Genomic DNA, 26,920 nt, shown 5'->3' on the forward strand with positions numbered 1-26,920 from the left:
CCTTTTATAGTGTAAAGGTTTTAGAGGACAAACCCTAGTAACGAAGGTAATATTAGTAAACTTACCTTTATTACGTTTGAAAGAAAGGGCGGTAAAATGTAATTGCCGCCACCAGGGCAGTTTGCGTTTTATTATTGGGTCGGAATATTAATATTTTTGCTTAACGGCCAGGTTTTATGGCGGGACGTGGGATGTCGTGTTGTGGAAGCGTTTTGTTTTAGACTATTTCTCATATGTTTTGATTAGTACTGTCGAGCTTGAAATGAGACGTGTGTGAATAGAAATACTTGAAAGTTTATGGACGAACGAGCTTGGGTAGGGTAGAGTTTCATTCCCGTCGTTTGTAAAATATGTATTGTAAATGTTCGTAGGTACTATTGGCTATCTTTGTCTTGTTTTGCCTGTCAGTGCCAGCGGTTTTGGGATGACCTATAATATACCTAGGTCCTATATAGGCACCTAAATCGATATTGTTCTTTAAAGGATGACTCACCCTAGACCGGGCCGTGCCCGGGCCGAGGCGTCCGACATGTTTTCTATGACGGCTGATCGGTGATCACGTGGTACTTTCCATAGAAAACGAAGCGTTGGAAGCTCCGGCCCGGCCCCGGCCCGGTCTAGCGTGAGTCATCCTTTAGTCCTAGTATTGGTATCTACCTAGTCGATTTAACTTGAATCTGTACGCTAAAAACTTTCACGAGGGACGACGTATTAATAAATACATGTGCATGTCGCCGAGCTCTCAGTCGCCTTAAGAACCCGCATAACCATTAAACAGTTTATTATATTTTATTCAATTCTGATTATTTTTTACAATGGGAGTTTTTTTTAAATCGGTAACAAATGCAATTATTCTTATTTGTATTTTTTTTAAGTAGTCACACTAGCATAATATAAATTATAAACTGAAATAGATGTCATATACTAAAGCAAGAAAAAGAGAGTTTTGTTCACCTACTAAAGAGAGGTTTATAGACTTTATAGTTATAAAGTTGTAAAATACAGCCTAACTTAACCTTACTACGTTCAGCGTTGATACGGCGAACAAAGCTTTAACTGTAGTAGTACAATACATTATGTTGTAAGGATTGTAAACTTGCTATATTATACACGGCGAGATTACATAAAAGCTTGTAAACTAGACCAGTGTCCGGTGCCGCTCAAAGCGCCAACACATACTTAGGAAGGAAAAACATTACAACGCCATACTACTCTCCTATGTAGTATGTACTTGTCGCCTTTTGGATTTGAACAGCATTGGTAATAAGAAACTAATAACTTAACAAACAACACGCGATGCTTCGCGGCGGGAAAAAAACCCTAATTATAGGTATTTAGCAGCATCTTAGCTAACAGCGTACTATTTGTGCCAATTATAGGAGGAAGGTAGAAAGGGCAGACCATTCGGTATTTGAAAAACGCTTCTAACAATATATAGCGATACAGTAGCCGCGGGGTTAGAGCCTTTTCACACGATATTTGTATCTTTACATGTGTAGAGAAGAACAGGAAAAAAGCGACGTGAGTCCATCTTTTCTTTTGTTGTTTTTTTGTCCTTCAAGTTTTCGCTATAACAGCAATATTAAGAGGGGCTAACGCATAATTGTAGTTTTTATATTGAATTTTTACTCATTTAAATCAAGGGCAAATGCCATGAAAAAATGACACGGAAACTAGACTATATTTCTATTGGCACGAGCGAGATGCGCGAAAGCTAACTGACATCATTCAGATATCATTCTGATGCCAGTGTACGTCTGAATTGGCTTGTAGGTAAACGTCGTAAATTTTACAGTCATCGCACCCGGCTCTACCTCGATCGTTTCGACGATTGAATAAGTGGGCTATTCTCTCTGTACCTAAAATAATTATAAGTAGTCGACCCATGTTGGTTGGCAGCAATTTGTTCTCCGACTTTGATTAAAACTTAATAAATTTGTTGTTTTCACAGAAATGGACACACACATTGCTGGAAAATATTATGTTATGTTATAATTTTTTAATTGAAAAATCAGCAACTGTTACCTGTCTACACTTTTTTGGATTGGTACCTATATCTATAATAACCCTGGACAAACGTTTATAAAAATTATTAAGTGGGAGTGCAGTGGGAGCCACAGGATATCATTGCGTCTGTACATTTGTAAATGTTTTCCACAATATTATTAAGGCATAATCGGTTTCATCTCAAGTTATATCAGCTGAAATATTATAAATCTTATTAGAGTTAGACCAAGATAAGTTACGACGATTTTGATAGCACACGCAGTTATTAATACGTCATAATTTCATAGAAGTTTGACGTTTAAAATAACACTTGCACTGCGTGTGCTGTCAAAATCGTTGCAGACTTGTCTTGGTTTGACTCTACTTACAATATTTTAATCTTGAATTTACGGTTATGTAGTGGACCTACCCTAACCATAAAGTCCACGATTACTGGCCTGTAAATAGTAAAGCCTAGGCCACACGAGGTGGTCCTCATCATAGCACTTGTTACGTGTGATCATCTAGTAAAACCTAAGGCGTCATTCTGGTAGCTCACAAAGTACCTTCGTCCGAGTTAAATGTTGAAGCGTTCCATTATAAGTGCGCTCTGTTTATACATTTTTGTTACGGACCTCGAGGTCACGTAAGGTTGGTTCAACCTATAACTCGCACGCTCGCTCACAAAGGTTATACATATCCTGCTGTCATGTAACTGGCAGGATCCTATGCGGATGCCATTAGATACGCTGGTTACGACGGGATGGAAAGGTGACATGGCATTTTGAAAAGAGAACGGTAATTTGTATGATTTTATTAGGCAATGTAATTTATTAAGCTTAAGGGCCGATACAGACGGGACTGTAAAGGGGCCCACAGACTATCAGTCCGCCGGACGATATCGGCCTGTCAGTTGTTCGGAGCTGTCAAATTTTTGTTCTAACTGACAGGCCGATATCGTCCGGCGGACTGATAGTCAGTGGGCCCCTTAACCCGAGCAGAGTGCAGTTTCATACAAGTTGCAGTCGGATTGCACTCCGTCTGTACCGGCCCTTATATTTAGGTAACACTAGGTTTCTGGATCAACCACGAGGTATGATTAGAAGAAGCAACAGATTTTAAATCGATAGCAAATATCATGACAATAAAATGCAGTCATACTTATATAACAACTTTGTTGCTGTTGATGTGATCTTGCGAATGCTGAAAGAAACCTAAAGCGAGTAGAGACAAAATAATTTAAATAAACAGGTGCGCGGAGGCAAAATCTTTTCTCGGGGAAATGGGGCGTCGCCTGCAGGAGAGGGGTCACCCGCTGGTGGAGAGGTTGTCCATTGCGATTCAACGCGGAAACACAGCGAGCGTGATGGGCACCTTTGCGTTGGGAAAGTTGCGGGGTGGGTTATTCGAGTAGTTTTATAGGTTACTTAAGTTTTATTTATATAGTTAAGTTTTTTGATAGATTATTTTTAGTTCTTAGGTATCTTTTAAGGATAGTATTTATTTTTTAATTGTACCCAATAATTGATATTTAAGCTGAAAACACAAAAAGCGTTATTCAGGAGATCTTAGAAAAAAATAATGCCAATAAAAATTTCAAACAATCACAATTAATTCCAATTTTTCTACATCAGTTTCAATCATACTTATGTACTTGAAACAATTGCATTTTTGTGGCATTTTCTACGGTAATAAAGCATTATAACCTTCTTCTCCTGTATACCTCTCTCAAAAATTTCTATTTCTGGCTGAAGGCAGTGGCCACCGTCTCCGTTCTAGCGCGAATTTATCACTTGCCATCCCCTCTCACAAATCTCGTGGATACAACAAGTCCTTCGCAGTGCGTTCAGTGAAGCTGTGGAATGAGCTGCCAGTTTCGCTCAGACAGGCGCAATCGCTTGCGTCGTTCAAGGAGAGGTTAAAGAAGCTGTGGTTATCTGATTGACTAATGTGCCTATATTTGTATTGTATGTCGCTTTATATTTTTCTACTTCTTTCCAATTTTTAGTGTATTTTCCCCATTCCTTTTTGTTTAATATATTATATGTTTATCCTATTAATTTTGTATGTATTTATATCCTTTATCTTTCTGGTACCTTGTTGTACATTTTGCTACATTTGTCACCCTCTTTTCACTTTCTCCTCTCATCTACTCAAAGGTTAACTGGAAGAGATCCCTCAAAGGGATAAGTTCGCCTTTGTACATCTTATTATTTGTACCATGTAATTTTTAATGTGTATATTTGTACAATAACGAGTTTACTACTACTACTACTACTATAAGTTATAAGTATATGTATACTCACAGGTCTGTGGTACAAACGTAATACGCTAATAAAGCGTAACTAATAAAAATGTTGTAACACAAGCAATTTCCACGCCTTACAACTTTATAGGTAGCGAGAGCTCGGTCTTCTGGTCAAGCCGCGCGGAAAAGTTCATATGCATATTATACATACCTCTACACTTAGAGGCACGTTAAAGCGAGGTGGTAAAACAGATCAGGGGGTCTAACCAAAATGACAATCGTACATTGAAACCCCAAAGGAAAAGTAAAAAATGTAAAAATGCATCGGGATGACAAATTAAAATTAGGACAGCTGAGTGGCGAAACAAAGAAAAGGCTTAATTATTTACTTAGCAATATTTAGTTTATATTACTCGTGCATTGAGAGTGTAATTCGCGCTTGAAACGTCGAGGGGAATTTTTAAGTTTTCTTTACATGATTAAGTCCCAAGTCCCGTCCCAGTTAATAAGAATACTTGGCAAAAATTACCTCTGAAAATTAGAAGAATATATAAAGTGAGACACAAACGTAACGTTAGAAACGAGTGAGGTCAAATTATCCATAATATTTATGCCTAAAACGGTAATACAGTAGATACGAAGTGGTAAAATACATGTACATATTTCTTTATTTGTACTGAAGTGTAAGTCCATTCAGGAAGAAAGCCGTTTTATGGAACAATAAATATAAACACACACCATTAAAGTAACCAGAGAACAACAAAACAAAAGGAATCTAATGGAAATCCAACTATTACTTAGTATGTAGTATGTAAGGTTTTGCTGTTATCGGTGGTGGTTTATTCATTCATATTGTGGCGATTTTACTACCAAGCGCTTAATTAAGATGGTTCGGAATAAATAGTTGTGGTTAAAGAGGCCCACTGACTATCAGTCCGCCGGACGATATCGGCCTGTCAGTTGTTCGGAACTGTCAACTAATAGTCAGTGGGCCCCTTAAGGCTGACTACGGATCGTTTAAATATTTCTATACAAGTAACTGATTTGTGTAAGCGAAAATAATAAATAAACAAACCTGACGGTTGTAGTGATAGATAGTAGGTTCCTTCTCGTATTGTAATTTCACCGTATATAAATCCAATTCAAGGCGTATAGGATTTGAGAACACTTGCTCGCGTCGTCATTAGTTAGTACCTATCTATGCCGTTTTATTTAAAGTTGTGCACTACACTTATTTTATGTTATTTCTACTCAGAATCCTAAGCTCTTTCGATCCTAATTGTAGAAAAGAATTGTCCCAACATTTTTAATCCATCCTATCTTAGTCGAGTCAAAAATGTAATTTAAGTAAATAGACATATATTTATCTATATTTTTTCCAAGTAAAAACAAAACAAATAACCCCTTTCGTTTAATTATTGCGAATGTTAAGTAAAGCACTTAATTTAAAGACTAACTCGTTAATTAAGCCTTAACAGTGTGATCGCATTCGTTTTATTTAACCCTTACAAATTGGCCGTGCCGCCTTAATTGAGACATCGGGACCAATGAGCCAAGATCAAATCTTGGCTTAACCGACTGTACCGTCGTGTGGACATTTGCTAACTAATACCCTTATTCATAAAACTTTAAAAGCATCAATTAGTTAATTTATGATTTATTCCTTTATTTTACAAATGCATAAGTCAAAATGACAAACGATTAATAGATCATTACGCCATTAAGCTTAGAAATAAATTAAAAGTGGAAAAATTCACTGTCTGTCTTGTGGCCGTGGGTTCAAGTCCCACCTTGGACAGTGTATTTGTCCACTTTTAATTTATTTCTTAGCTTAATAGCATTGATCGCCGACGTTTCTGCTTGATACAAAATTAATTACGTCATTAATCTTGAGGTTGGTTCTCAATTCTTACTAGGCTTAATGCAAACTGAACGACGACGACGAAATTACGAAAACTACATATGTATCAATTCGGTTTCAGTAAACCATTTACCAGAGCATTAAGCAGAGAATCGCTATGGCTAAAGGAGCCTTCAATAACAAAAAATACCTACTTAAGGCACGCATTTCCAAAAAAGCCAAGAAACGATTGATAAAAGTGTTTATCTGGAGCATTGCGTTGTATGCGAGTGAGACGTGGACACTGAGACAAAAAGACAGAAAAAGGTTGGAAGCTTTCGAAATGTGGTGTTGGCGGAGGATGGAAAGGATTAGCTGGACTGAAAGAAAGACGAATGAAGAGGTTTTGAATATGGTAGGAGAAAGGCGAAGCTTATTAAATACCATAAGGAATAGGAGAGGCAAGATGTTAGGACACCTAATACGAAACGACAACTTTTTCCTTAACATCCTGGAAGGAAAAATTGAAAAGACGAGAGGCAGTGGAAAGCCTAGAATCACATACCTGAGCCAAGTAAAAGAGAATGCATCGTACGAGCAAATCAAAAGACTGGCTCAGGAAAGAAAGGACTGGCAATTACTCCACCGACAAGAGCAAAGCTCTTAAGTGATGATGATAATGATGAAACCATTTACCACTAGTACTTAACGCCGGATCTGATTTCTGTTTAATGTTTGAATTAAAAATAAAACATTAAAAAAATGGTAAAATGATTTGTCTGGAATACAATTTCTATTTTTATTGTGCGATAATAAAGTTTAACGCGGTCTTATACTGGTTTGGATAGCTATTCGCATGCGAGCAATTTACATAGTAGGCGTATACGAAAAAGGTTTGTAGGTTTGTTTTACTTTGAAATTTTACTACTATCACGTGTACGTATACCTAGTGCAGTGCTGCAAGCTTATTGAAATGTAAATTTTAACTAACGTTTTTGCACGTGACTGTACACAATCGCCTCATACATCGACCGCGCCACTCCCTGATGCATATCGCAAAGATTACGAGTGTCTGCAAGTGCAGTGAAATACGAGCCTGACTGTACATGTACTGAACTGTACAAGCACACTACAACTTATAAATACTTCATATTTCACTGGGTTAACAGCGTTTTAAATAGAACGTGTTTTTGTTTTTTGCTGCGCAGTTTTTACTGAGGTTCCTCAAAAATCTTTTGTGGAAGTTATATTGGTTGTAAAAATCAAGATTTTTATTTGGATTTTTTTTATTCCCAAAGGTATATTGCGAGCAACATCGAATCAATATCAAGTATTAGGCTGCCTTTCCACCGAGGCGGAGATGCAAGGGGTCTTGCGCGAATCAAACAATAGCATTGATTGTAATCCATTGGAGCACAGAAAAAAAAAACAATCCTGTTGGTTGATTTTGATTCCCGTCCGTCTTCTCATCTACACTCATCTCTGTTTCAGTGGAACGGCAGCCTACATCTTTAAATTTCGCATGCCGCTCCCAGTCAACGCTATATATAGCTAGATTAAGCTCGCACTTGACAATGGCATTGCATCTGGGTTCGATTGGTTCGCACGCACCCTACATTGTAATAAACAGGCCATTGCTGTACCACCCACAAACCACGACCGATTTCCATGCGCTGGTGTTCTAATACTACAACTCATACAATACAGTACCGAACATAGATTACATTCGACTAGATCTTGCACTGCGGAGGTTACAAGGAGACACGCTGACGCCGAGAAAGCGGTACGTAAAAGCTTAAACTTGGCAATGGCATTGCGTCTGGAGTTGATTGGTTTGCATTTGAATGCACCCTACATTTTAGTGTAGAGGCCATTGCCATAAACCACGATCGAAGTGTGTTCTAGTACTATAATAATTCATATTAGATTATTTTAAAACGGGTCACTCACGTATTATTAAGCCGTTTTAAAATAATCTAATATGTTTGAGTCTCACGGGAGTTTTATAGTTAAAACTATAATAATTCGTACAATAAACTACCCCAGATTTCCGCATACTAAATCTCGAATTACGAAGGATACTAGCGCTTACAACTTTTGATCGTGTATTATAACGCCCAATCCAATAATCCATCTGATCAATTTCAATATAAATAAGTTTTAATTATTCTTTAAATCAGAATCCTAAATAAGAATACGGGTAACAGTGTGGCTACCACCAGTTTGGCACTGACATAAACGCTATCGAGATCGTAACTTACTTTCTATGCATCTCGCTCGTACTCGCATATTAGTGCGAGCGAGATGTATAGAAAGTAAATTACGTAGACGATAGCGTATATGTCAGTTTTGACAAGTAGTAGTAGTAGTAAACTCTTTATTGTACAAATATACACATTAAAAATTACATGGTACAAATAATAAGATGTACAAAGGCGAACATATCCCTTTGAGGGATCTCTTCCAGTTAACCTTTGAGTAGATGAGAGGAGAAAGTGAAAAGAGGATGACAAATGTAGCAAAATGTACAACAAGGTACCAGAAAGATAAAGGATATAAATACATACAAAATTAATAGGATAAACATATAATATATTACACAAAAAGGAATGGGGAAAATACACTAAAAATTGGATAGAAGTAGAAAAATATAAAGCAACATACAATACAAATATAGGCACATTAATCAATCAGATAACCATAGCTTCTTTAACCTCTCCTTGAACGACGCAAGCGATTGCGCCTGTCTGAGCGAAACTGGCAGCTCATTCCACAGCTTCACTGAACGCACTGCGAAGGACTTGTTGTATCCACGAGATTTGTGAGAGGGGATGGCAAGTGATAAATTCGCGCTAGAACGGAGACGGTGGCCACTGCCTTCAGCCAGAAATTGAAATTTTTGAGAGAGGTATACAGGAGAAGAAGGTTTAAAAAGAACATTGAAAAGAAGAGAAAGAGTGTGAAGATCTCTGCGGCGGCGGATTGGAAGCCAATTGAGTTTATGACGGTAGTAAGATACATGATCGTACTTCCGTAGGCCGAAAATGAATCTTATACAGACATTCTGTAAGCGCTCTAACTTGTCCAAGAGTTCTTCTGTCATGTCAAGACAACAAGTTTTAAGTGACAGTGAAAAGTATATGCTAAATAATGTACCGAACATTCTAATTGTGATGACATTTACCCACAAATATACGATTCAAAGGAAATTGAGTTCTAGAGATAAATATAGGCCATTATATTTTTATTAAATGCGAGATTTAATTGAACGGACGGTCTCCGATCCGTACGGCAATGTTCGTATATTTTCATATTCATATTCATTAAGATAACGAAGATCATTAGAGTCGTGGTTAGTGAGGATATATGTGACGTTCTACGAGTACCGGTACCGTCTGACGGTTGGCGCTTACGTCGCTTAGCACCACATTTATGCGTCACACATAAAATCATATAAGTGGTTATCTCTGCTTCATCTAGTAACAAAAAGTGATCTGTGCTGCCATCATCCATAAATTCTTCAAACACACTTGCATTTAAAAATACACCTTGCACCATGAAATTGAAGTTTAAATTTGGAAGCATATAACACTTTGCGAAACTTTACTGGCCCGATGACGCGAATCACTTTCGGCCCATGATAAGGAAGCTGTATGTTTTAAGATTAGATGTGTGATTGGATGACTATATTTTTTGATGTAATATTGTCAGCTCGCTGACTTGTGAAAATTTGTAGTTTACGACCGCTATCCACTTTTCTTGAAAGGTTGGTATAATTTGGGAAATATTATTTGACCCATTTGCTGTTGCGAAAAAAACCCTATGATCTGAAACCACCGCACAGTAAGCGTGCGTGCGTGTTTTTTGGTACACTAGGGTCGTAAAATATTTCATTCACACTTACATGGTCGTAGCAAGAACGAACGATACAGTAATATAGCCCCGGTGGTTAGTCTGGTTTGCGGATCGCACAACTTTCAATCATCGTCGTTGTCACCAGCTAATACACATGCCACCGTTGGGGCACAACCCTGCTTCGATCTAGGGTCCAAGGTGCTAATGGTGTAAACTTAATATTATGTGTACATAAAAGACGATATTGAGGAATGGGTAGGTAATAACTGTTAAGTAATTAGTGGTTCAATCCTAAACTTTTACGAGTCTTACTTAGTTATAGGTTATTTGGTGTCTGATTGGGTTTGTCTGTAAAAGTTATTTTTATTTTTGCTTCTGATACATTTTTATTTTTAACCCAGGTATCTCACGGATTATGCCATTCGCTTGCAACCCCTACGTAATCTCAAAGCCACGGTGGCTTAAATATAACACGATATTGTCCGCACTAAAATAACCGATATAATATTTAGCGCCGCCGGTGGTCGGCCGATAAATTATGTCGTCGCCCCCAGACCGTAATAAACCGATTTGTTTTTATCGGGAGCCGACATAAAAATAAGAAGCGAAATTGAATATGTGGTTGAGCGCATCATGCGGTATGGATAAGTATAAAACACACGTATTCTCTACATATAGGTACAGTTAGCAGCAGAAGCAGCCTAGCGAGTTTTTTTAAAAACATCTAAAAACAACTTAAATTGATGTTTTGAGAAAGAGCGAGTGCAGATCGTTATGGATACCCGATCCGATTACTGCCGACTGCTACTGCCGAGTGTACACATCGACCAATAATTTAATTTATATTTATTACATATGATCAAAGTTGCGCTCTCATTTAGAAACGACATTCTTAAATAACATGAACATTTACATGAAAATTTAAGTAACATATGTCTATGTCTGGTACTAGTTTTCGTTGCTAGAAATAACAATACAAAGAATTTAAAGCGAGTAGAATTTTTTCATACAAAATTTTCTTTGTACCTACAACCATTTTTAGCAACAAAAACTAGTACCAAACATAGATATATCTTACGTAGATGTTCATGCCAAGTGCCAAGTATCATGTAATTAATGTCTTTTTAAAATGAGAGCGTAACTTCGATTGTATGGGAGCGGCCTTTTTGGCGGCGCGTTCATGTAACTCAAAAAATAGAGAAGGGTCACTTCGATAATCATTACCATATTACACAAATACTTGCCCTCGGGTTGCGAACCTTCAGTTGGCTGCTGCTGGTGTCGTCAGACCGTAATGCGTAACTTCAGAGCAATAACGCAAATTACGAGTGAGGATTGGCAGTAGGCACATGCCCTTTTAGATACCTTAATGTACCCAGTATTACCTACGCCATAAACACGTCAGGTAAACAATAAAATTAGCATTTCTAAATTAGTTTTCTACTAATGACTTCTTGTTTATTAGTTAATGAATAATTTGCTTTGATTGGGGCTAAAGAGCTTAAAATATTACGAGTACGGTGAATGATTTTCTACATTCATAAGATGAGTTTGAACGTTACACATGGATATCTATCTATGCGATAAGCTGTCTATATAATTATGAGCTCATAAAATTAAATACTTAATGAAATATGTTTGGTATTCATTGACAAACATGTATAGACACGTACAGACAATGACAGTACACACCAACGGTACCTACCCTATTTTAGTGTATTTATTTAATACATACTAGCTTCTGCCCGCGGCTTCTTTTGCCAACATATGTATAGGGCCAGGTGGAGTAAATATAAAACACGAGTTAAAAAAAAGATTAAGTTTTTAACACTCAAAAACTTATTCTATTTAATTCCTATTCCATTTAAAAAGAACCCTTTGTATGTAGACTTCTTTTTAAATGGAATAGGAATAAAATAGAATAAGTTTTTGAGTGTTAAAAACTTAGCCTTATTTTTACCCGTGTTATATTTACCCCACCTGACTCTAATAGTAAGAATTAGGTATTAACTACCAGTACTTGTTAATATACTTTTACGTTATTTAAGTAAATAATCACTCAGACGGTAGACAAAATTCACGATATATCATAATATATATATATATATTTTCGTACATTACCATAGTAATGTACGAAAATCAAAGTTTCAATTTTCAATCAATATAAGAAAAATTGTTCTTCTACGGATAAAAATAACTAGTACAAATCAATTAATAATCAATATAACAAGTTATCTAAGCGATCGCCTAATCTAGCCACTCGCGGTTTCATTAAATGCTTAAATTAGCAAGCGTGATTAAGATTGCGCCCAAGTAATATTGATCATTAATCATAGCACGTAAACAGGCCACACGCGGAAAATAATGATTAAAGTGCTATAGGTTAATCAGTTTTTACGTGAAAATCAATCACCAAGTCCTGTAATAAGTGCTTTAAATATTCTACGGAACGTGTTAAGAAACAATAATTTATTTATTCATTAACACTTTTACAATTGTGTCTGAATATTGACTATATCTAATACTTAATCTAACACGCGTCAATTTTACTGCGGTAAAAAGAGAAATTACAAAATGTCAACAAAATATTACAAAATTCATTACAAAATATCACAAAATTTATTACAAAATATTCATTAAAATTTATTGAATTAATTTAACGTTGCCTATTTTATTGTCGGTAAAATATTTAATAAAATCCGTTTATTAAAATATTCTGGCTACTGGCTTGTAATGTCTTTCACTCACCAGGAAGTTTGCTGTAAAGTTGTACACCCTGGTAGATGTAGATAAGATTACGGATTAAACGTTATAATCGGCGCAGAAATGCGGCAACTACAGCAACGCATTTTAACAAATAATTTGAGAGTGACTGCTGCAGTCGTCAACCGAATATAAACTTTACAATTCAACGATCCTTCTCATGTTTATACAGTTATTTTCACTTCACAAAACTACTACATACGTTATCGCCATTACGATTTTTCCAAAGTGGCGGCGGTGGTTAACCATGATTTTAACCATTTCAGAGGAGGCAGGCTACTTTTATGCGACGGGTGGATGACTGCAAAAAACTACTTACAAAGGCAGCGCCATTTAAAAACTTGAATATGCTTGAACCGCACATCCAATAGCTAAGGCACTAAACTATACTCATACAAGTTAATCTGTAAAGGTCTTAATTATTAAAATCACACGAAAAACCACCCGTTTACCGGCTGAATACCTTTCAAGCTGATAAAAATCAGCGTTTAACATTTAAATTGTCGACACGTAACAATTCTGGGCTTAGTTTACTAGAGCAATTACGCTGTAATCTTAACTGTTTAACATATAAAAGGAGTATTCTCAGTACATGCTCCTAACAATCTTATGCCTTTTTGGACTTTAACGCATAATTCCGCAAACTTTAGTTATCCGTTTGAAATCACGTTAATAGCATGCTCCTATTCCATGGAAATAGGGGTAACTATAAATAAGTTTAGCAGGTTCTTAGGGCATTTTATAGTTAAAATAGCAGTGTGGAGACTAAGTAAACTATGTCTATTGCCTTTTAAGTATTCATAAGAAGGCGCCACGTATAAACGTCTGCTGTTTTGTATTAGGTAAATAGCATATCATAATATAGGATTACACAAAGTCGGGAAGTTGAATATTACATAGAAAGTTATTATATAGTAGATTAAGTAGCTCATGAATAAAACTATGAAAACGGATTATATCGCGTTTATTGAATTTATAATACATTGTAGCTTTTCCTCAACCTCAGTCACCCGTTGACCACGAACGCTGTAAGGGGTTCGAAACGTCGGGATGTAGTATAAATTCAATATACGCGATATAATTTAATCCGTTTTCATAGTTTTACTTTATGAGTAACTATCGCGGTAACCAAAGACAATATTAGATTAAGTAGGTGTTAAACTTAACAATCGTAGAGGAGAAAGATAATGTACTTATCGTACTTATTAGTCTCATGATTCTTAATTATCGAGTCCACTACAAAGGTGTTGTGCATTTCTGTTGTTCCAAGATAATAATAATTAAGTAAGTCAGCTACGCCTTAATATGTCTAGAGAGTCTACATTTCATAACTCATAAACAACTTCTAATAACGCACCTAGTCAACGCAGTGACATTGGCAATTGATGACGGACATTGTCACAAACGTCAGTGACAGTGAACTAGGTAATGAAAGTACGTACAAAATTAACAACCATCACAAAGCCATTAGCAAACTCATGTCAAACAGCTTTAAGGTTCAAAATTAAATGGAGAGCAGATTTTCAACTGCAAAGATAACTATGTTGAATTAAGTGAGAGCAGTGGAAACATTATGACCAATTCACTTCAATAGGAGCGTTAAACTGAAAGAAATGTTGACGTCAAGAATTCGCGCACTTGTCTTTTAATGAACGGACATTTGAAATTATTGATAATGTTTTCTAAACGGCTGGAGCAGATACGATATGATATTGCTGATTTGTTTTGTGCAACTGTAATTTCTTTAAGAAAATGATTCGGAGAAAAAGGGCAAGGTTTTATGTACCTATTTTTGCAGTCTTATCACATTCGATGCGGAAATTAGTGTAACCATATTTTGTATCAGGTCTTTCGGTCCAGTGCTACAGTGGGCGTATAAACTGGCCAATATAAAACATTCCTTTTATGATCACATAATCCCAAAATCAAAGCAATGAAGATTGATATCTTGATATCTACACTTGATGTACTCTTATATCAAAAGTTAAAAATAATTTTGATTTAATAGTTTACCTCTTGTCGACTAAATATGCTATAAATAAATATGTATTACTGCTTTTAATATCACTGATAAATCATTTCCATCATAGCTAAAGATCGTATCAAAGTTACTATAAATCTTATCTAGTTAATCACGTATATTATTTAACACATCATTCGCTTCCGAAATGTCATAAGTTTAATATAATTTAGATTAAAATGTATCGTTTATGTGTTTACATTACAATGGTACCAGCTTTTGACATAATGATTAGGTCGCTGTCTTCAATTAGCTGCAGACGGCGCCTTTTAAGGGTTGGCTAAGATAATATTTTAGCAGTAGACTGGTACTGGTATCTTGGCAGTGTTTTCATTATGAGAGTATATAGCGCTGGGCAATGACAACTATACTTACTTCGTTTTTTAGGGTTCCGTACCCAAAGGGTAAAAACGGGAACCTATTACTAAGAGTTCTCTTTCCGTCTGTCTGTCTGTCTGTCCGTCTGTCTGTCACCAGGCTGTATCTAATGAACCGTAATAGCTAGAGAGTTGAAATTTCAAAGATGATGTATTTCTGTTGCCGCTATAACAACAAATAAGTACTGATAAATCCACTACTTGACGGTAGATGTCGACTACGAAAATAACTCGCGTTTTGGTAAGAAAACTGGTGTATGGAGTTAGCACTCTTTCCTTCTCCTCCCTTCCTTGAATAGATGGTGCGATACCTTTGGCCTATACTCGGGTAGATGGCGTTGGAGACACCGTTTGATATTTAACAATTTTAACACATATCAGTGAAAGAACATGGTTCAAACAAAGTCATAAGTAATTTTTTTTGATATTTTAATACATTTTCATTTTTAGTTTTACAGGCAGTAAATTTACTGTGACTACAAAATTAACTATGACAATAACCCTCTATCTCTATACTATCTACATATACTCTTTGATTTGAGTTGAACGTTATCAAACATCAAACTTAACATAGGTTCTTTAAAGCATTTACGAGACTATGCCGAATGACATCCTAAATTAATCAGTTCTTTCGGAACATCAAACGACGCCCAACAAAAGTTCCCGTCATGTTCAACACCACTTTTTATGAATGAGCAGTTCAACCATCTTAAATGTTGATTGACATAATCGTCACAACACAGTGAGTGACGTTGAAACCGTCTTTATATCTAAATTGAAATGTAACGAAAGCCCATCTGAAACCGAATTAACGAGAAGAGAATACGTGCAAAAATAAACCTTAAAGTGAAAGCATTAAGGTGTTTGTCAGTTTTCATTATTTATTAATGGATCCGGCGAAAACAAAAGAATGATGAATTAACGCGGACGCGTGTGAGTTGTCATTTCACTTGTTCAAAGAAAAAGAGCCTACGTGAATATATCAGGCTTTTTTAATTTCAGCTTTATGTGTATGTTGTTACGGTTGCATTTTAATACCTAGTTTATAAGTGTCATTTGTCTGAGTGGTCACGCTCAGTATGAGGATAATTGAGGCGTCCAAGACTTGAAAGATGTCACTTTTGATTATAAATCTTGTAAAGCAGGCATGAAACAATTAGGAAGTGACAAAGAAACTGGTGCGATATTTAACTGTGTTCTGTATTTTGTGATACCTACTTACCTAGGTAGGTACCTATGTATCTTCTAGGTAATGGTTTAAATTAAACACACACACATACATATTTAATTATGAATCGTCTTTCGGATGATCCTCGTATAAACTTTACCTGTACACTACTACTAGCCTAGAGCTTAACTCAGTCGGTTTCCTAATAGGAGGTGCGGAATGTATGAATACCGTAGCATACTAACATGATACTTTGTTAAGGCACGGAGTAAGGCTTGCCAAAACTTGTTTTGAGCAATAATGCTTTAAATTTGACAATCTTCAAATAAATCTCGAAAACAGACATGCAAGGGAAGTGTGATTTAGAATGGCGAGACATGTCAATGAACATCAACCAATTGCAAATATTAACGGTTTCAAATAAGAAATGCAATATATAAACAGATTTTATGGCTTTTAAATCAGTTTTATTGACCATCAAGAGATGTATGTTAATCAAAATGTCATTATTATCAGTTCTAAACGTCAAGCGAACGGCGATATCAGTAACGGGCCAATTGTTGAAAGTTATTTTACTTCTCGACGATTATAATACCTACTAATACCCGTAGGTACGCATAGATATAATATGTATGTATAGGAAGAAGGCAAGGCTATCAGCGCTTTAAAGTGATCTAAAACCCGCGGCCTTCTGGGATAGCAACCCAGTTAAGACCCAATTAAGACGCTGAAAGATTTGCTAGTTAGACCAAGAAAAGCTGCAGCGATTTTTATAGCACACGCAGTGCAAGTGTTATTTATAAGTCATAATTTCATAGAAGTTTGACGTTTAAAATAACACTCGCACATAAAATCGCTGCAGACATTTCTTGGTCTAACTCTAAAGTCTCTCAATCACTTCTCCCTTTATGACAAACATTTAGCATTATTAAATTTTCTCACTTTATCTACGTTTACGTACTTATGTTATTTATTTAACATACCTTGACAATTTTGAACTCCTTAAGCGGTCAAGGGTGTGAGACGTATCTGAAATAAAATAAAACAATGATTTAAAAAAAAAGTATATATCGGTTACGTTGTCGTCAACAATATCCATCTCGTTATATAGGAAGAAGAAAATGAAAAAGTGTAGACGTACAAAATATTGTTGACTTTACAAGCCACTGATTGCACGAAAACTATTGTGTATTGTACATGACTGTCTGATTGTCATCAGACATCTAATCTTACTCAAGTACTTATTTATTTTAAAGACAGAGGGCAAATCCAACCTACCTACATTTTGATGTCAATTCGTGGGCCCGTGCGTCTCGCTCACTAATAATGTAGGTACCGTCAACCGGGGTGAATAGGGACAAAACGTAAAAAAAATTATCTCATAATTTCTTTAAAACTACCTACACAAATTGTGTCATGCGATTGAAAATAATAGAAGATTTTATATGATACAATTTGGGAGGGTAGTTTTTAACAATTTTCAGGTAAATGTCATTTCAAGTTTTGTCCCGATTCACCCCCGCCGTCCCTATTCACCCCAGTTGACGGAACGTACAAATACGAAGGATATGCACGTACTATGATTGATAACAAAATGACATCATTTTGATATTAACATGCAAGTTGAAATTGGCTCCAGGAAGATTTTTTGGTAGAATCACCTTAACTAAAATGATATTAAGTGTATTAAGTGCATTATAGTCTCTCATTTTACAGCTTATTGTCAAATTGTATGAAGGACCAGGTGAAGAATCGTAGAGACCAATAGGTTCATCAATTGAAGGCCTAAACTCGTGTCGAGCATGATACGATGCAAACTACCATCTGACAAAGTATCAACCGGAAGGCGATGACTGAAAACAATTTTTTTTTACAAGTTCATGTGACCAGCTGACGATGTTTCCACCGCGATACAACCGGCTGACGATTGTTTTTACTAACAATAGCACCTAAACTACCATCTGACAAAGTATCAACCGGAAGGCGATGACTGAAAACTGTTTTTTTTTTTACAAGTTCATGTGACCAGCTGACGATGTTTCCACCGCGATACAACCGGCTGACGATTGTTTTTACTAACAATAGCACCAAAACTACCATCTGACAAAGTATCAAGAGGAAGGCGATGACTGAAAACATTTTTTTTTTACAAGTTCATGTGACCAGCTGACGGTGTTTCCACCGCGATACAACCGGCTGACGATTGGTTTTACTATCAATAGCACCTAAACTACCATCTGACAAAGTATCAACCGGAAGGCGATGACTGAAAACATTATTTTTTTTACAAGTTTAGGTGACCAGCTGACGGTGTTTCCACCGCGATACAACCGGCTGACGATTGTTTTTACTAACAATAGCACCTAAACTACCATCTGACAAAGTATCAACCGGAAGGCGATGACTAAAAACATTTTTTTTTTTACGTGTTTCGGTGGCTGCCATTCCTCAACCCACCAACGGAGCGGCAGCTGACTTCCACTAGGGTGCATCTTAAATAGCCGTTAACCACTATACGAGTTTTCGCGAGGAAGGCGATTGGTCACGGAAACTGTTCGTGGCTCGCGGTCTATAAGGACCTTATCAAACAAACATTTGTGAATGTTGACGGATATCTACAATCAGCTGTTCAATTTGAAATTCACATTCCGAGTTAAACCAACGCTCTCAGTACGGAACGTTACACAATGTTAATAAGGTCTTTGTCTAAACAAGCAGGCCGATGTTTCAATGAGCACCGTGAACATTCACAGAAACGCCTGCTTCTTAACATATTCTGATCAATTCAAATTATTTCGCTGACAACCCTAACAAACAACGCAGCAGGAGCGCCCATAACTTCACCCGTAATCCAAAGCACTAATGAATTTATAATTCTAACTTTATGTCCATTAAAATTAAATGCATAATCCAATAAACAGCTCCAACACGTGCTGGATAAAGCAGAAAATTCTGGCAGAATTTCCGATGTTGTTATCAAACGCAATGAATTGAAATTAGTTTGCAAATACTCGAGCGTCTTCATTCACGAAATATCACTCCATGACTGAGTAAACGCGGCCGTAAATACAAACCAACCATTATGATTTGTCTTAATTACTCTTAATACTAACGTCGAGTGTAATGCATTCATAAATCTAAGGATAGAATATCTGTGCTGCGGTAGATTTAGACTCCCAACAGTGCCAGTACGAGTACTACAAATATCATACGAGCATCCTTATGTTGACACGATTATAAAGACGTAGGAGCCACTCCAACTGAATAGCAAGTTATCCACTGTCAGAACAACTACGGTTTGACTGCCGTAGGTAAGGCTTAGTTTGTTAAGTCGTTAGAGAAGGATCAAAAGTGAACAGCGATTACACAAAAATCCAATCCAATTACCACATCTTTTGTGGCCTAAAAGCCGCCATTGTAGTCCAAGGGTTACGTCGAGTAACTGAATAATCAGTATCAATATTTGTGCTTCAATTTGTTTGCGTAAGGCAGGCGCCCTGTAGTGTTATATTCGACAAGCGTAGTTTTATTTCTCTGAGAAGATTCGTCAGGATACCGTGGGAAAGCGGAGCTTACGCAAGGGTCAATATTGGTTCACACAATTTGATTGTTACACTCGGAGGTAGTTTTTCGGAGATACCGTCAAACAACTCTGCAGCCCGACCGTACCTTTTACACCTACGTTCTCAGATGTTTGTGTTTGTAATTAGTTGTTCTGTCGCGTTGCCGATATATAATGGTAAATAATGCATTGTTGTGGGTCATTTTTATGACTGGGAGTTCGGAATTCGTCATGGGTGGCAGTCTACGCTTGCTTCAATGTAATAACGTTGTTTTCCTGCAGTAATGGAACTTATGTGTTATGCGTTTTATTTCTCACGATATGCGTGCATATAAATATGTGCTTTATCTATTACTCATTGCATCGTGCTTGATGAATTTAGTTTTACGATAAACGATAAATGTATCAATCATCAAGTATCAGTAATGTAAAGCACTGCAAGTGCAAATAATTCTGGAATATACTTGGAAAGTACGAGTGCAAGCTTACAGTACCTGAACAGATATAATTTCTATTAAGTTTCGAATTCACGTACCTAATTAGGTACACTTTGAAACAAAACTTTCATTTTCATCGATTTCATAATGGTTTTGGTTCAAACAACTAAAAATAATAATAATAATGTATAATTTCTAAATTAAAGGCCAAAATATGAAAAGTAGGTTACTATTTGCAAGTCTGGTGAAAAAATATATTAAGTAGTTGAAATAGGTACAGACTTGGTAGCATCTGCGCATTACTTGCAATATCATGTAGCACGATGCACTTTTGATTGTACATGACAATTTTCAATACATAACACCCCGCGTGGTATTAATCCATCTTAATATTTTCTGTATACCTATTATATAATAAAATACCTACTAAATTTGCACCTTGTTGAGAATTAAAACCTACTTATATGTCTGTTCGCCATTTTACTATAGCAAGTTTAGCTGGAACGTATATTTATTGTAACTTTAGATCAATGTAAATGTAACTAAGAAGTGCTAGCCATAAATTAATTACGGTATGACTAATATAAGTAATCTGGATGCTAGTCTTGAAGGCCTAAAGTAAAGGGTCGGATGGCAGGCACGATTCAATTTATCTGTCAAAAGGCAGTGATTTCTAATTGCTTCTACTGTTTGATGTTATCGTGAGCGGCTTTTGTAAAAGCAAAATAGTCTTATTTATTTATACTAGCATGTCTGCAACTTCGTCTGCATGGAAGGATGATGATGATAATTGATTAAAACTATCCCATCCTATGGCTTTCCCGGTTCACAAACTACCTTTCTCCATACTAAATTTCATCAAAATTTAATTCCCCGAAGTTCGTGTTTTTCTCTCTCTCACTCTTAATTTTTTTTTCTTTTTTCTTTAATTTCGCTTGTCTAAAAATATTCTTGAGTACTAAATATTTGAATTTGTGGTTATTTTGTACGACAGATGAGTGTAAGACCTAATGTTTCTTGGAGAAATGTTATCAATAACATTAACAGTATCGACTAGTAGAATAAAATAGCGAGTGTTTATTTTTTGTCGGTACGATTCCCGGGCGAGACAAGCGAATTAAAAAAATCTTTGAATGCAGTTTTGTTTCTTTTTAAAAATAAATGAAAGTTTCCTTTAAGTAAAATGAGCTAACTTAAGGTTTAAGGCACTTTTCCTCCAAGGCCCATTAGTTTTTTCACAATGTATATCAAAAATATACACTGTGTAATGTGTAAGTATCTTCAAAACTCGTACCACCTGTTAAATTAAATTGTCCACAGCTGTCACCACACGCATTTTTCGTCTATTTTTATTGTATTTATGAAGATTGATTTGACGCTGGGGTGGACTGCTCAATCACCTTCGCCGAATACTAGAATGTACCAGATTTTATAACAGTATTATTTTATTATTGCATATTGAACTTGGGTTAACCTTGGGTTAACCGATCCGGCTTGACAGCAGAAATAATTTCTTCAGGACTCGTGGAAATTGATTCGTCGTTGAAAGGTGAATGCAAAATTCTTAAGCAGGTGCTACATAAGATTAATCCATATTAATATAATCATATTATGTGTAAAAAAACTGTATTATCATAGACAAGCCGGACAATATATATATATAAGCAAATACCTACTAATCGCTTGTCGATTGGTGTGAACAGTTACGTCAAAGTATACAACAATTACTTATTTGTCTAATTTAACGGACTATTTCGTCTTCTACAGGACATAGATCTAACATCTAACGATTTCTTACCGTTGCGGTGCCTCATAATTATCTCTCATCGTCGAAAAATCGTCATATGTGATGTTACAGCAGCAGATTAGGTCTCGTGCAAAGGATGGTGCCCTGTGCGAAATAGCTCACGTCAAACGGCCGGTTGGCCAATCAATGCTTCGTTTTAAGGCTCCGTAGGTTTGTGTTCTTCTCTCACTCTCACTGAGCGTCAGCGTGAGTGAGATGGATGTGCGTGCTCGGGACCACGGATATCATGTTTTTGAATTTTCATTTGTTGTAGGTGTAACAAAAAAGTAGTCGAAAAGTTTCCTCAAAAATAAAATTGAGTCTGAAGACCGTGACTGGTTGCACATGATAGGGCATGGTTTGGTCTTTTGACAACAAAACGGGAACATAAAGGTACCAACGTGGTGCTTTACCACCCCAGTTACCCGCGGCACGACATTTGACTGACATATATGCGGTCGTGGCTGTCGCTTACGTATCGAGATTGCGAGTCACCTTTGTAAGTGTCGCACTTTTGCGAATGCTGCTGAAATCATCATAAAATTGATGGATAAAGACACACCCGTCGCGACATATACTCACGAAGTGTTTAAACAACTATTCAAACTTGTAACTATACCGTTAACTATCTAAGCATAATAAATTAAGAGAAATACTCTGCTCGTGTGAACTTAGCATTATTGAGAATCATACTGGAACTGATCAGATTTAAGTGTAACAACAGTGATTTAACCCGGAACAGTTTCTCAGCAGGTATAACATTCAAATTTTAGAAATGTGACAGTAATATGATAATAATCTTAAGGCGCCCTTCTACACCATTATTTTTTGTAATATTTGTGCGAGCGAGACACACCGAGTTTGATATCCTATCGGTATCACATATTTTAATTCGTAATATGCCTCCATGAAGATTCATTCGCTGAGGTGTTCACATTAGGTCCGGTCCGCCCGACTTAGGAAAATACTAGCGAGGAGTAGAAATGTGTACTTGTCCTTCAATCTAGTAATCATCGACGGTGAAACACTTCCTTAACCTGGGTAAGGTCAGTATTAATGTGTATGTACCGGTATCTTGTTGTTAACCCTACAGATGGTCAATTTAGGTAATGCTTTTTATTTATATTATTATTATTAGTTGTGAGATTTAATTTTTTTATGTTCGTACCATTGTAATTTCGTTTTTTTATTTGTATTAATAAATATTTAGAAAGATTATGCGTATTTAAATCAAAAACTGAATTCTTAGAAATACTAATGTCATAAAAATGAAGAACCTGTTACAATTTTTTTATTACCAAGTTTTTTTTTTGTTTTAGGAAATCGTTGATTATCGTGATTAATTGTCAAAAATGCTTTGTTTTGAATTCAAATTTTTTCAATAATATTATCTTGCTAGATTTTTTTTTGTGTCGTGTTAGCGGTAGCGGGTGAGTTCGGTACCCACCTACAAAAGGTATTGATTGAATTAATATTTCATTGAAATCATATGTATTTACGCTGACTGGCTGAATACCTAGATAAATATCAATTTTCGATCGTCGAGATTAGAGCCGAAATTCTGTCTACTAACTACAAGTTCTTTTTGTTAAGATCACCATAATACCTTCGCTATTGTTGTATTTAAACGGCATCTTCACAAGGATTTGTGGACTGTCGACGCGGTAATCAAATACCCGTATAATGTGTGGATACCCAATAAAAGGCTTCTCGCCTAATTATCATGTTTCACACTGCTCCAGCGCGAGATAATTACCAAGGTTCTCATAGAAATATCACGGTATTCCCGCTTTGGATATGGGACTACGTCTAAAGGGGTGAAAATTGCTACAATAGTTCACGTCCAGTTCGTTATAGTTTTATCTTCTTACCATCTGACACAGTCATCTAGGTTATAATAAAGTACAGCCAGCAACAAAAGTAGCCTAATATCAGAATATCCGTCAAAATAGTACCGTTCTCTGATAACTTAACAAACAGAAATAATATGTCCCTATGTAGGTATAGTTAGAACAGTTAAACTATTGCATTTACATATTTGGGTCAATTTTCAAATTAGCATTGTTTGCATTTTTTGTCCCGAGGCTATAATTCCAAATCCATTGAACGAACAGTATCATTATGGGTATATTTTCATTATATATGTTCTAAACTAATAAAAAAATATAGTTATGTTCCTTAAGTTGTTAAAAACCTAAAATGATGATTATAAATTTGATTTTCCAAAAATAAAAAATTGCCATACAAATGTCGAAAAAACTCCCTCTTCAAAAATTTACCCGTTTGTGAAGACATACCAAAAAAGTGCGCGTTGAACTCGCGTATCTTTCCTCTTACTGGAAGGTCCTGCAGAAACGCTCCGAGCGAATTTGCTCCACGCTGACAGCGCCGAGCGCTATAAAGTGCATTGGGATAGCTACGAAAGCGAGCTAAATTTGAAAATGGCAAGTATTATTTAAAACCAGAAGCACTTTAGACTAGCAGCACACCTATCTACTGCAACGCTTACGCCTAGCCTGTTGCTACCGTAGAAAGTGCTTCTAGCTTAGTAGATATTTACGATTTCCGAAATAATCGCGCTATCGAAGTTACCTAAATGCACCTTACCTCTTTTATTATTGCACGCTTTTTACTAGCTTCGCTCCATATTTCTATGAAGTGTTTTTATGACCTGTATATCTATAGCGCTAATTGATTTAAGCATAAATTATGAATCGCCTCCCGATGTTTGATTAAGCGGTAATGTCGTATACTTCAGTAATTTTGATGACACTGTGCGTTTTTTCCGTGGCCTTCGTTTTCCATACTGACCTATATCGCTCAGCGTTAATGATCGTTCAGTTTACTGCCCCTCCGTCGCCAGAGGCGCCGCCTCCATAAACTCGCTCATAAACTTCTAATTGCTCACACGTTTGTTAATGTCTTGCTCCTTTTGGGTGATTTGTGATCGTATAATGTTCTGTTTTATAGGAGCTTACCGCCGGACACTTGTGTGGAAGCGGCAGATTAGGGAAACTCTTTTGAGAGTAAACATAATTCGTAATTTTCAATGTCAAACCTAACAACCCTATGTTTCTACAAACCTAAGTTAATGTTCTAAGTAGATAGGTGTATTCCATACGAATATTATAAATGCAAATCTAACTCTTGTTTGTTGTCTATTTACGGTTAAGCTAAGAAATGTAGCATTTAAAGAGCTTGAGACCTAATGACAGACATAGTTAAATCGGACAACTTGGCACAGGGTTATAGGTGTATACGAGCACATTTACTGCCTTCAATTGCCTATACTTGCAATCAATTAAATACATGTATGGATCACGGTCGTGTTTTACATACTTAGTTGCTAAAGTTTGGATAATGGATTAGGCACGCACAGTTATGTTAAACACCTTTATTACATTTTAATCCATACACAAATTATCCCGCTATAATAAGCAGGACATAAAATTAGCCCGCAATCACGTTTTAATTATGGTCCCGATATTTGTTTATTTATGACTGAACATTATAGCCTTTTAATGGCGGCTGTAAAATCGGGAAGAGGTTTTATTTTACCCAGGTGGTTAACCTAACGGTTCATTTACTGCATTTAAATTTGATTTTAATATGAACTCGTGGTAGAGGAAGGAAAACAACCTAATTTAGCTAAAAATAAATTACCAACATGCATATCATCATGTAGGGTGATTGATATATTTTTTAATCGGAATACCTAGCAGGCCTCGTGGTGTTTCTACGTTTTTTTCATTCATCAGCCTATGTACTGCGTGCGCGTGCTATGTGTAGTGTGTACGTGCGTGTAGCCAAATGTCTTCTCTCATTATACAGTATGGTTAGAACTAAAGGGGCATTCCACAACAGTCAGTGCTTGAAAATTGAGACCTAGGTCCTTCAAAATATTTATCTCGGAGGTGACAAAAAATACGTCAGTAAAACCATAACATTATGTAATATTGTCTTCGGTTACCGCGATAGTTACTCATGAAATAAAACTATGAAAACGGATTATATCGCGTATATTGAATTTATAATACATCCCGACGTTTCGACACCCACCCGTTGACCACGAACGCTGTAAAGAGTTCGAAACGTCGGGATGTATTATAAATTCAATATACGCGATATAATCCATAACATTATGTGTTTGTATATGATACATATTATGGTGACAAAACTTGGCACTATCAACTCATTAATTAACAAATGATAAAAGGTGGGACTGGAATTTAGATAACAGTGAGTTTGATCGTAAAAACTAGCGTTTATTTAAATAAAAACTAGTTATTTAACTTTGTGATATTGAGCAATCGAGATAAGAGTTAATTTCTTCGACTATTTAATATACCATAAATTGCCGTTTAAATGTAGTCTGGTTTGAAGTTTTACAATGAGTTCTAATCGACAAGGTACTGTCAACCGGGGACTTGTTACGTCCGTTCTACAGGGTGGCATTGACCTAGGGGCTAATGCAGGGCTGGGGCAATGAGGGAAAAAATCGACCCATGCGGTCACAGCGGACCCAGGTGGCCGAGAAGGTTTAGGAATCTGCCGCGATTGCAGAGAACGCTGGTTTGATTCCAATCTTGGGCATTGGAGGCCTTGGTCACTTTTTCTTTCATATATTATGTGTTTCTACTTAAAATAACACAAGTTTAAATATTGTAATTGAAAATAATTTAATTTGTGTTCTCTAGTATTGATACAATTCCTTGCCAGTTTGCCTGTGACCACGAACGTAATGTCACGTTCGAAACGTTAAACTAAATGTCGCGTTTCAGTTTAAATCATGGCACATTCATCACCAGGGCACATTGTTGATGCAGCAGCATTAGACCCTGGCAAAAAGTAACTTGACTTTACGGTATGCGGCTAAAA

At 36.3% G+C, this 26,920-nt stretch overlaps 1 protein-coding gene across 1 annotated transcript in view; it reads right to left on the bottom strand.

The window, feature by feature from the left end:
* The window catches only part of LOC134748788 (uncharacterized), a 110,040-nt gene that overhangs the window by 55,343 nt on the left and 27,777 nt on the right, over positions 1 to 26,920 (bottom strand). The window contains exon 2 of the mRNA XM_063683569.1: positions 17,241 to 17,286. The gene's annotated coding sequence lies outside the window, so the exon portion shown is untranslated. The remainder of the gene's footprint in view (positions 1 to 17,240; positions 17,287 to 26,920) is intronic.

This window comes from Cydia strobilella, chromosome 17 (assembly GCF_947568885.1).
Source record: "Cydia strobilella chromosome 17, ilCydStro3.1, whole genome shotgun sequence".
In the NCBI taxonomy this organism is placed as follows: domain Eukaryota; kingdom Metazoa; phylum Arthropoda; class Insecta; order Lepidoptera; family Tortricidae; genus Cydia; species Cydia strobilella.